At 47.3% G+C, this 8,167-nt stretch overlaps 1 protein-coding gene and 1 long non-coding RNA gene across 8 annotated transcripts in view; both read right to left on the reverse strand.

Moving 5' to 3' along the window:
* PLCD4 (phospholipase C delta 4) overlaps positions 1 to 1,867 on the reverse strand; it is a 28,205-nt gene extending 26,338 nt beyond the window's left edge. For 6 of the 7 annotated variants that reach the window (XM_070070196.1, XM_070070202.1, XM_070070200.1 and 3 more), the window contains exon 1: positions 759 to 1,867. The gene's annotated coding sequence lies outside the window, so the exon portion shown is untranslated. The remainder of the gene's footprint in view (positions 1 to 758) is intronic. The other variant, XM_070070195.1, reaches the window with a different exon arrangement.
* Positions 1,868 to 6,188: 4,321 nt separating this feature from the next.
* LOC138848929 (uncharacterized) lies at positions 6,189 to 8,165 on the reverse strand. The gene is made up of 2 exons (XR_011387110.1): positions 8,029 to 8,165; positions 6,189 to 7,390 (listed from the first exon to the last, which is right to left on the reverse strand). It is a non-coding gene; the product is annotated as an uncharacterized lncRNA (long non-coding RNA).
* Between the last annotated feature and the right edge of the window lie 2 nt (positions 8,166 to 8,167).

The following is an 8,167-nucleotide window of genomic DNA, read 5'->3' on the forward strand; positions in this document are numbered from 1 at the left end:
GTTTGGAGGCTCTTCTGTTTAGTGCACCTAGTCCAGAAGTTCCTGGCAACTTCAATGACCCCTGGAGAGTGTCTTAACAATAAGGATTCCTCGGCCTCTTCTGGAATCTACCAGATCAGACGGGATTCAAAAATATTTATTTTCAACAAGCATACCCGGTACACAGGTAAGTCTGCAAAACCCTAAACTCTCTCCTATCACAGTCCGGAAAGTTGTGGTCCAAAGTCCCAGGGCTAATTAATGGCAGTCGGGACTGGAGGCAGGTGCTCTTCCCAGCTGTGCACTCTGGTGCACAAAGAAACTTCTCTGGTTCATTGAGCAGGCAAAGGACTAGGCAAAAATTCAAATCCTGGCTCTTTCTAAGACCCATGGGTCTTGGCCAGCCCTCACTTGGTAACCCTTAACCACCTGTTAATGAATCTATGCTAAAGCTTTTTCAATTGGCTATTTCAATTCTTCCTCTTCCCTCACTGGAATAGACTCAGCTCTGAGAAGTGGCTAGGGACAGCTCTCCTGGCCCCAGAGAGCTAAGAGGCTCCTCATATTAAGCGGTGATTGACACAGCCAGGAGGAACACTGAGTTCGGGAGGATAAGCTGGGGAGTGCCAGGAAGAGGCAGGGGCCCTGGAGAGCTACTGGGGTGGAGAGGGAGTGCAGGCTGCAGTCTTATCAGGATAGAGAAGCATGTGGAGGGCAGTCAGAGACTCAGGCAGGACAGAGTCCGGAGCGGAGGCTGGTGAGAGCCTCCAGACCCTTACCGTGGGCAGGTGAGCAGTCCCGTGTGTGAGAGCCAGGCCTCCTGAGTGAGCTCTGCGGTGCTGTCCGCTGCGGGGTGAGGAAGCCCAGCCTGGTTCCTGTGTGCCTTTTCTCCTGTGCAGTCGCCTGCTTCTCTCCCCTTCCCCTGCAGTGTGCTGCTGACTGGCAGTTAGAGCGAAGGCAAGAGCTAGGGTGGGGAGAAGTGTGAGCGCTCTCCTCAGTCCAGCCCATCCAACTCTTAAAGGCCCAGGACACTGGTCAGTGGGAGGCAGGGGGTGGGGTGGGGTGAGCAGAGGATTAGGGAGACAGAATGTCTTGACGGGTTGGCCAGCATGCATCCAGGCTGCCCTTCCTCTTGGCGGTCCCCCCTTCGATGACCCCAATCCCGCAGTGTCTTGAGTAGCAGAACTGCTGGAATCACTGCTTCTCACTCTGCTCAGGCTCTGCACGCGGTAGCTGTCTCTGCCCTCATTTTAGCTGGCTCCTTTCCACAGTGTCTATTTCCACCGGCTTGCTCCTGGGTCTCCGCCTCGGAGCCTAGCTCTGTGACACAGTGGAAGGACGAATGAAAGGATGGCAAAGCGGGAAGATGGGGAGAAAGGGAGGAGAGGAAATGATGACCTGAAGGTGTAGCGGGACCAGTGCTATCTATTTTAGGCACTCGCTAAATAGTGAAGGAAAGCATGTGTGAATGTGTGAAACAAGTCATTTCTTTTTGTAAAAATTTTTGAGATAGCAAGAGCAAGACAGAGAGAGACCTCTCATCTGCTGGTTCTCTCCCTAAATGCTTGCAACGGCCAGGGTGGGCTTGGCTGAAGCCAGGAGCTGGAAACTCATGCCGGGTTGCCCTTGTTGGTGGCATGGACCCAAACTACTCGAACCATCACCCATGTCTCCTGGTGTTTGCATGAGCAGGAACGTGGGCTCAGGAACTGGAAACAGGTATCAAACCCAGGCACTCTGATGTGGGACACGGGCATCCCAACCGGTGGCAGAGCTGCGAAGCCAAGTGCTTGCCCTGCTCTTTCTTCACATGCATTCTCTTGACAAGCGCTTCCTCAGGGCTAGGACATACGTGCATGTTTACAAAGGCGTGGAGAGATGAAGCAGACTCCTAGTGTGAGAGTCTGCAGCACAGAGCAGCACCAACAGGCTGGAAAGACACTCGCTTGGCTACACAGGTCATGTGCTGCCTACCGGGAAAACAGACAGCTGAGACGGAAGCGAAGACTGAGCAAAGGGGACCAAATGGGGAGAGGGATTAGGGACTGGGAAAGGCTTTATTAGACTCTCCCTCACAGTGAGGATCTGAGCCCCTCAAATTCAGGCAAAGTCCTGGGCTCACTGGTGGGCACTGCAGCAGACGGCCGGCTGCTCACAACTCCCACACACTGTGAGGCGGACCTTACTCTTGTTCTGCTTTGGGAAGACTGTAGGATATGGCTCTTTCTGCATCGGGACGAGTAAGACAGCTGAGGGCACAGGGCACAATCCTGTACTTGGTCTTCTGTGGGATCCTTTTCCAGTGAGGTGTACCTTAACCCTAGGCAGAGGCAACCAACTGTGTGAAACTGCATGATTTAAGTGTAGAGATCTGGCTGCCTCTACCAGCTCCTCCAAATGCCCCCTCAATGACCCAGTGTTTCACCATTAGTGATTACTTACAGCTAAATCTTTTGTTCCATTAAAATAAACCCCTTCTAAGTGATGACCATAAAAATCTGGATGGGTGGTTATTTCCGGTAACAGGAAGTTGTGATGGGCTGGGGCACGCAGCTTGCTTCTGGAGTGGCTAGCCATGTTGTTTCTAGTCCTGAGGGCTAACAGGGTCTTCACAAAAACTAAGTTGCATGCTTTCTTTTTTGAGTCTGAGTGGCCATGAAAGGCTACATCTTCTCTTTATGTAGGCTTCTGTATCTGTTGTATTTTATAATAAAAGGGTTTCACATTTTTCCAACTGGTAATTCTTGAGGCCTTAATGGTTTTAAATCATTTCTACCTAGTCTGCACTGAGCATACCCTGAGAGCAGGTTCTGACAGCGGAAAACAAGTACAAGGGGTGGGGAGCCTTGAAAGGAAGGCCACTCACGGGGAACAGGGAGATTAAGGCGCATCGAAGAGTAAACTGTGCCAATTTCAAATTTGATTTCGACGCCATCTCACATGCTTGTCTTGTTCTCCCATTTTCCCAACATCAGCATCTCCCCATTTTCTCCAGGTCGACCAAATTCCACTCCTCTTCTGCACTCCATGATTGTATATCATTTGCCTGTTTTCAGGTCACTATTTGCACCAGCCAATGCTTCCCTTCTGGGTGATCTCTAAGGGGTATTATCACTCATCCTGGAGTTTCTGGGAGAGTCCAGATCTCAAATATTCTGCTTCACTGTTCTCATAAACACATCAGTGTTCCCTGGCCCATGTATTCTGAGTTTGGGGGCAGGGACTTGGCGACCTTAACAAGCCCCAAAGAGCGCTTAGAAGGCGCGTCCTTAGAAGGCTTGCAGAACTCCGATTAGATTCAGGGAAGGCACAGACAGGGCCCCAGGCACAGGAACTGTCCGTGTGGTTTGGTAATTCCTATTTCTGTCCCAATCCTGGCCCTTCCCCCACTGTTGTCTATTATTAAGAGATTCAGAAACCGGATCAGGGCAGCAGCAGCAGAACGACTTTCTGGGAACTGTGCCCAGATAGTCTAGAAGCCCCACACTGAAACGAAGCGGCAGCTAGCAAAGTGGGAGACCTAAACCCAGCACTCCTCCTGCCGCCCAGGGCCAAGGCCATTGCACTGAAGTCTCTGCTTCTTGAGATGGTCAGGCTGAGAAACCTGAGACCAGTTCCCCAACCTCTTCAGTCAACGACTCCAATTTCTGAAATAATGCTCATCTTCCTGATGGTCAAGAAGGCAACTCAATATTGGATTCTATTTAAAAATCTTGAGTATGAAGGGGCAGGTCTGTGGTGCAGCAGGCTAAGTCACCAACTGCAATCTCAGCACCCCTTATAAGGAATGCCAGTTCAAGTCTCAGATGCTCCTTTTTCTCTTAAAAGATTTTAGGTATTTGAAAGACAGGGTTACAGAGAGGTAGAGAGAGGTCTTCCACCTGCTGATTCACTTCCCAAGAGACTGCAACAGCCACAGCTGAACTGATCCATAGCTCCCACATGGGTGCAGGGGCCTGAGGACTTGCGCCATCCTACGCTGCTTTCCCAGGCAGGTTAGCAAGGAACTGGATTAGAAGCAGAGCAGCCAGGACTAGAACCAGCATCCACATAGCATGCCGGTGCTGCAGGCTGGAGCTTCAGCCCACTGGCCCACAGCGCCGGCCCTGCTGCTCCATTTCTAGCACAGTTCCCTACTAAAGCCCTGAAGACAGCAGAGAATGGCTCCAACACCTGGGAGCCTGCTGCCCAAGTGGAAGATCAGGATGGAGTTGAACCTGGCCCACACCTGGCTATTCTGATCATTCAGGGAATCAGTAAGTAGCACTGTCTCTTCCTCTCCCTCTGGCAGCCTTTCAAATAAGTATTTTTCTAAAAATTCATGAATATGAGGCCACATGTACAATTAAGGCAGGATATTTAACACCAAGAGCTAAGACGGGCAGACAGTGTCTGGCTCTGAGGTTAAAAGCCACTTGGGACTCTGGAACATCGTATATCAAAGTGCCTGGTTCAAGTTCCTGCTATGCTTCCAACTCAGCTTCTTGCCAGTGTGTATCCTGTGAGGCAGCAGTCACAGCTCACGTACCTGAATCCTTGCCACCCATGTAGGAGACCTGGATTGAGTTTTGCGCTCCTGGCTTTGGCCCGGCCCAGCCCTGTTGTGAGCATTTGGGGAGTAAATTGGCATGGAGATCTGTCTCTCAAGCAAAGTGAAAATAAAAAGATCAGATAGTACATAGCCATTCTTCTAATCTAGCAAAAATTAAGAGAGTCCCAGTTACGCTACCTAACTTATTAAGAGGAGGTAGGCAACAAGGAAGCATTAAAAAACCCCCAGAGAACAAGAAGGTAAGACCCACGAAGATAGTATCCCTCCATTTATGTCTCTCAAAAACGTTTTTCAATATAAAGGTTTTGTTCTGCACACCTTTTCAGGTTTCTAGTCCCTGATTTCTTATGCTATTTTATATATTGGATAAACATGTAATTTTTAAATTTTTACTCTTTATTCTGTGACCTTGCTAAATTCACTCAATAATTCTAAGAGTAGGTTCTTTTGGCTCATCTATGTAGACAGACTATGTTGTCAGCAAGTTTTCCCCTTTGTAACTTTTGTTTCGATCACCCTGGCCACCTGTAAGTGGAGGTGATAATGAACATCCTGTCTCAGTCCTCATTTTAAGAATGACTCCAATATTTGGGAGGTTTACTGTAGGGTTTATGTTCATATTTTTAGATCATATTAAGAATGTTTTATTCCTGATCTTCTTTCTTTTAAAAATATCTAAGCTGTGTGACTTTTATGTGAAATGCATTGACTGGTTCTCATGAATCAATCTTGTGCTTATTTTGTCTGGGAATTTCCATGATTTCATGGAAGAAAATGGTGTTTCTTCCTGGTGATGTTCTTGCCAGGTTTTAGCGGCTGGGTTCTACAACTTCCAAAGTGAATTAGGTGGGATTCATTCCCCTTTTTATTATCTGGAAGTTTCTATAAGATTGATGACTCTAAGTCAGGAGTAATGTACTTTTCTCTACTTATACTGTTTTTTTATTTTTTCTGATCAGTTTGCTAAGAGGGTATCAATTTTTTTTTTTTGGACAGGCAGAGTTAGACAGTGAGAGAGACAGAGAAAAAGGTCTTCCTTCCGTTGGTTCACCCCCCAAATGGCCGCTACATCTGGCGCGCTGTGCTGATCCGAAGGCAGGAGCCAGGTGCTTCCTCCTGGTCTCCTATGTGGGTGCAGGGCCTAAGCACTTGGGCCATCCTCCACTGCCTTCCCAGGCCACAGCAGAGGTGGACTGGAAAAGGAGCTACTGGGACAGAATCCAGTGCCCCAACTGGGACTAGAACCCGGGGTGCCGGCACTGCAGGTGGAGGATTAGCCAAGTGAGCTGTGGCACCTGCTCTCAATTTTTTTTGATAGGCAGAGAAAGAAAGGTCTTCCATCTGCTGGTTCACTCCCCAAATGGCCACAATGGCTGGAGCTGCGTTCATCTGAAGCCAGGAGCTTCTTTTGGGTCTCCCATGTGGGTGCAGGGGCCCAAGGACTTGGACAATCTTGTACTGCTTTCCCAGGCCATAGCAGAGAGCTGGATTGGAAGTAGAGCAGCCAGGACCTGAACTGATGCCCATATGGGATGCCAGCACTGCAGATGGCAGCTTTACCTGCTATGCCACACTGCCAGCTCCCAATTTTGTTTTCAAGGAACTGACTTCCTTTTATTGATTTTATAGTACATTTGTTTCCTAATTTTTGAAAATGTTTTTCTTGTATTTTTGAATATTTCTGACATGACAAAGATTACATTTAGCCTTTCTTTTTTAATGTGCAGATTTTAAAGTTACCTAGTTCCTAGAATTTATTCACATGAGGGGCATAGACAGATAACACAGTTCCCACCCACTGGTTCGCTCCCCAAATGCCCATGATAGCTGGGACTGGGCCAGGTCAAAGCCAGGGGCTGGCTGGAGTTTGGTTCAGGTCTTCCATATGAATGGCAGTAATCCAATTACTTGATACTTTACTATTGCCTCCAGTGTCTGCACTTGCAGGAAGCTGGAGTCAGGTACTGAACCCAAGTACCATTTAGAGAATGTGGGTATCTTAACAGCTAGGCTAAATGTCAACCCTGTTTGTTTTTAAAACACTTTACTGGGGGTCAGCATTGTAGCGTGGCAGGTAAAGCCACCACCTGTGATCCTGGCATCCCATATGGGCACTGGTTGGAGTCCTAGATGCCCCACTTCCAATCCAGCTCCCTGCTAATATGCCTGGGAAAGCAGTGAAGGCCCACATGGGAAACTTGAAGAGGCTCCTAGCTTTGGTTTGGCCCATTCCTAACCATTGTGGCCATTTGGGGAGCAAACCAGCTAATGGAAGATCTCTCTCTCTGTGACTATGCCTTTCAAATATATGTATACACACACACAAAAATATATGTATATACATACATATATATTTTAAAAAGCACTTCAGCTGTATACCATAGGTTTTTACATGTTGTATCTTCACTATCAACCAATTCAAAACATTTTCCAATTTCCTTTGTGACTTCTTGTTTGACCCATGAGTTATCTACAATTCTTAATGCCTGAACAATTAGGGACTTTTCAATTAATTTTCCTTTTCCTTGCTTAATCCCACTACAGTCAGAGAACACTCTACTAATTTTTTTCTGAAAAATACTGAGGCTTGCTTGATGAATCATTTCTGGTAAATGTTTTCAGATGCAATTAAAAAGAGCACGTAGGGGCATTTGGCACAGTGGTTAAGACACTACTTGGGACACCTGCCTCCCACACTGGAGTCATGGCTCCACTTCAATTTCCAGCTTCCTTGGAAGGCAGCAGATGATGGCTAAAATATTTAGGTTCTGGTATTCACAATGGGGGCCCAGTCTGGGCTGTTGCAGGCATCTGAGAAGTGAACCAGTGAATGGATGATACATCTCGCTGCTTCTGTGCCTGTGAAATAAAAATATATTTTTTAAAAAAGAACATGTATACTTCTGATTAAGAGTGCCGTGTTCTATATGTCAATTAAGCTAGGTAAATTGTGGCGTTCACATTTTCTATTTGTTCTGCTTTAGAAACAATGCATTGAAACATTTTTCCATAAATTAAATTCTATAATGTTTCAGCAAAGAAGGAAAATCTCACTTCATTCTATGGTGGCTGTTCCAAATGTTTTCCTTAGGCTGCTGACAGCCATACCTTTGTATATCCCCACGCCACTGAGTAGCAGAAATAGGGGGCAGATCGGAAGGTGTGCTCTGAAGGTTACCAACATCTCTCCTTGCCCTGTACCCCCACTGCAACAGTCACAGGCCACTTAATACCCTTGAACAAAGAAGCCAAAAGCAAGAGTTGGCTGTGTCCTGCTGACAGGCCTGGAAACAACTCTGGAGACATGCTCTAAGTCCTGAACTCCTTGGGTGAGAAAAATTACAGTCCATAACAGAATGCTTCAAGCATCACTTCTTCACTTCTAGAAGTCTCTCCCATTCACCGGCTCTATACCCCAGAAGGGAAGAGCTATTCCAGCAAGATTAACTCTATCAGGTAAGGGGCACCATCCCAGCCTCCCAAACAGCGTCACACACCGGTTGGTTGCTCTCAAAGATCAGTCCACAAAGGAACCATCACTGCCCTCTCGGCAGGGCAGTATGTACGCAGGAGTGAGACAAGCATTATTTGACCAAAGTACCTATAATGACAGAATGAAAATCTCCAGTTTAAAGG

The sequence above is a fragment of the Oryctolagus cuniculus genome, chromosome 3 (assembly GCF_964237555.1).
Source record: "Oryctolagus cuniculus chromosome 3, mOryCun1.1, whole genome shotgun sequence".
In the NCBI taxonomy this organism is placed as follows: Eukaryota; Metazoa; Chordata; class Mammalia; order Lagomorpha; family Leporidae; genus Oryctolagus; species Oryctolagus cuniculus.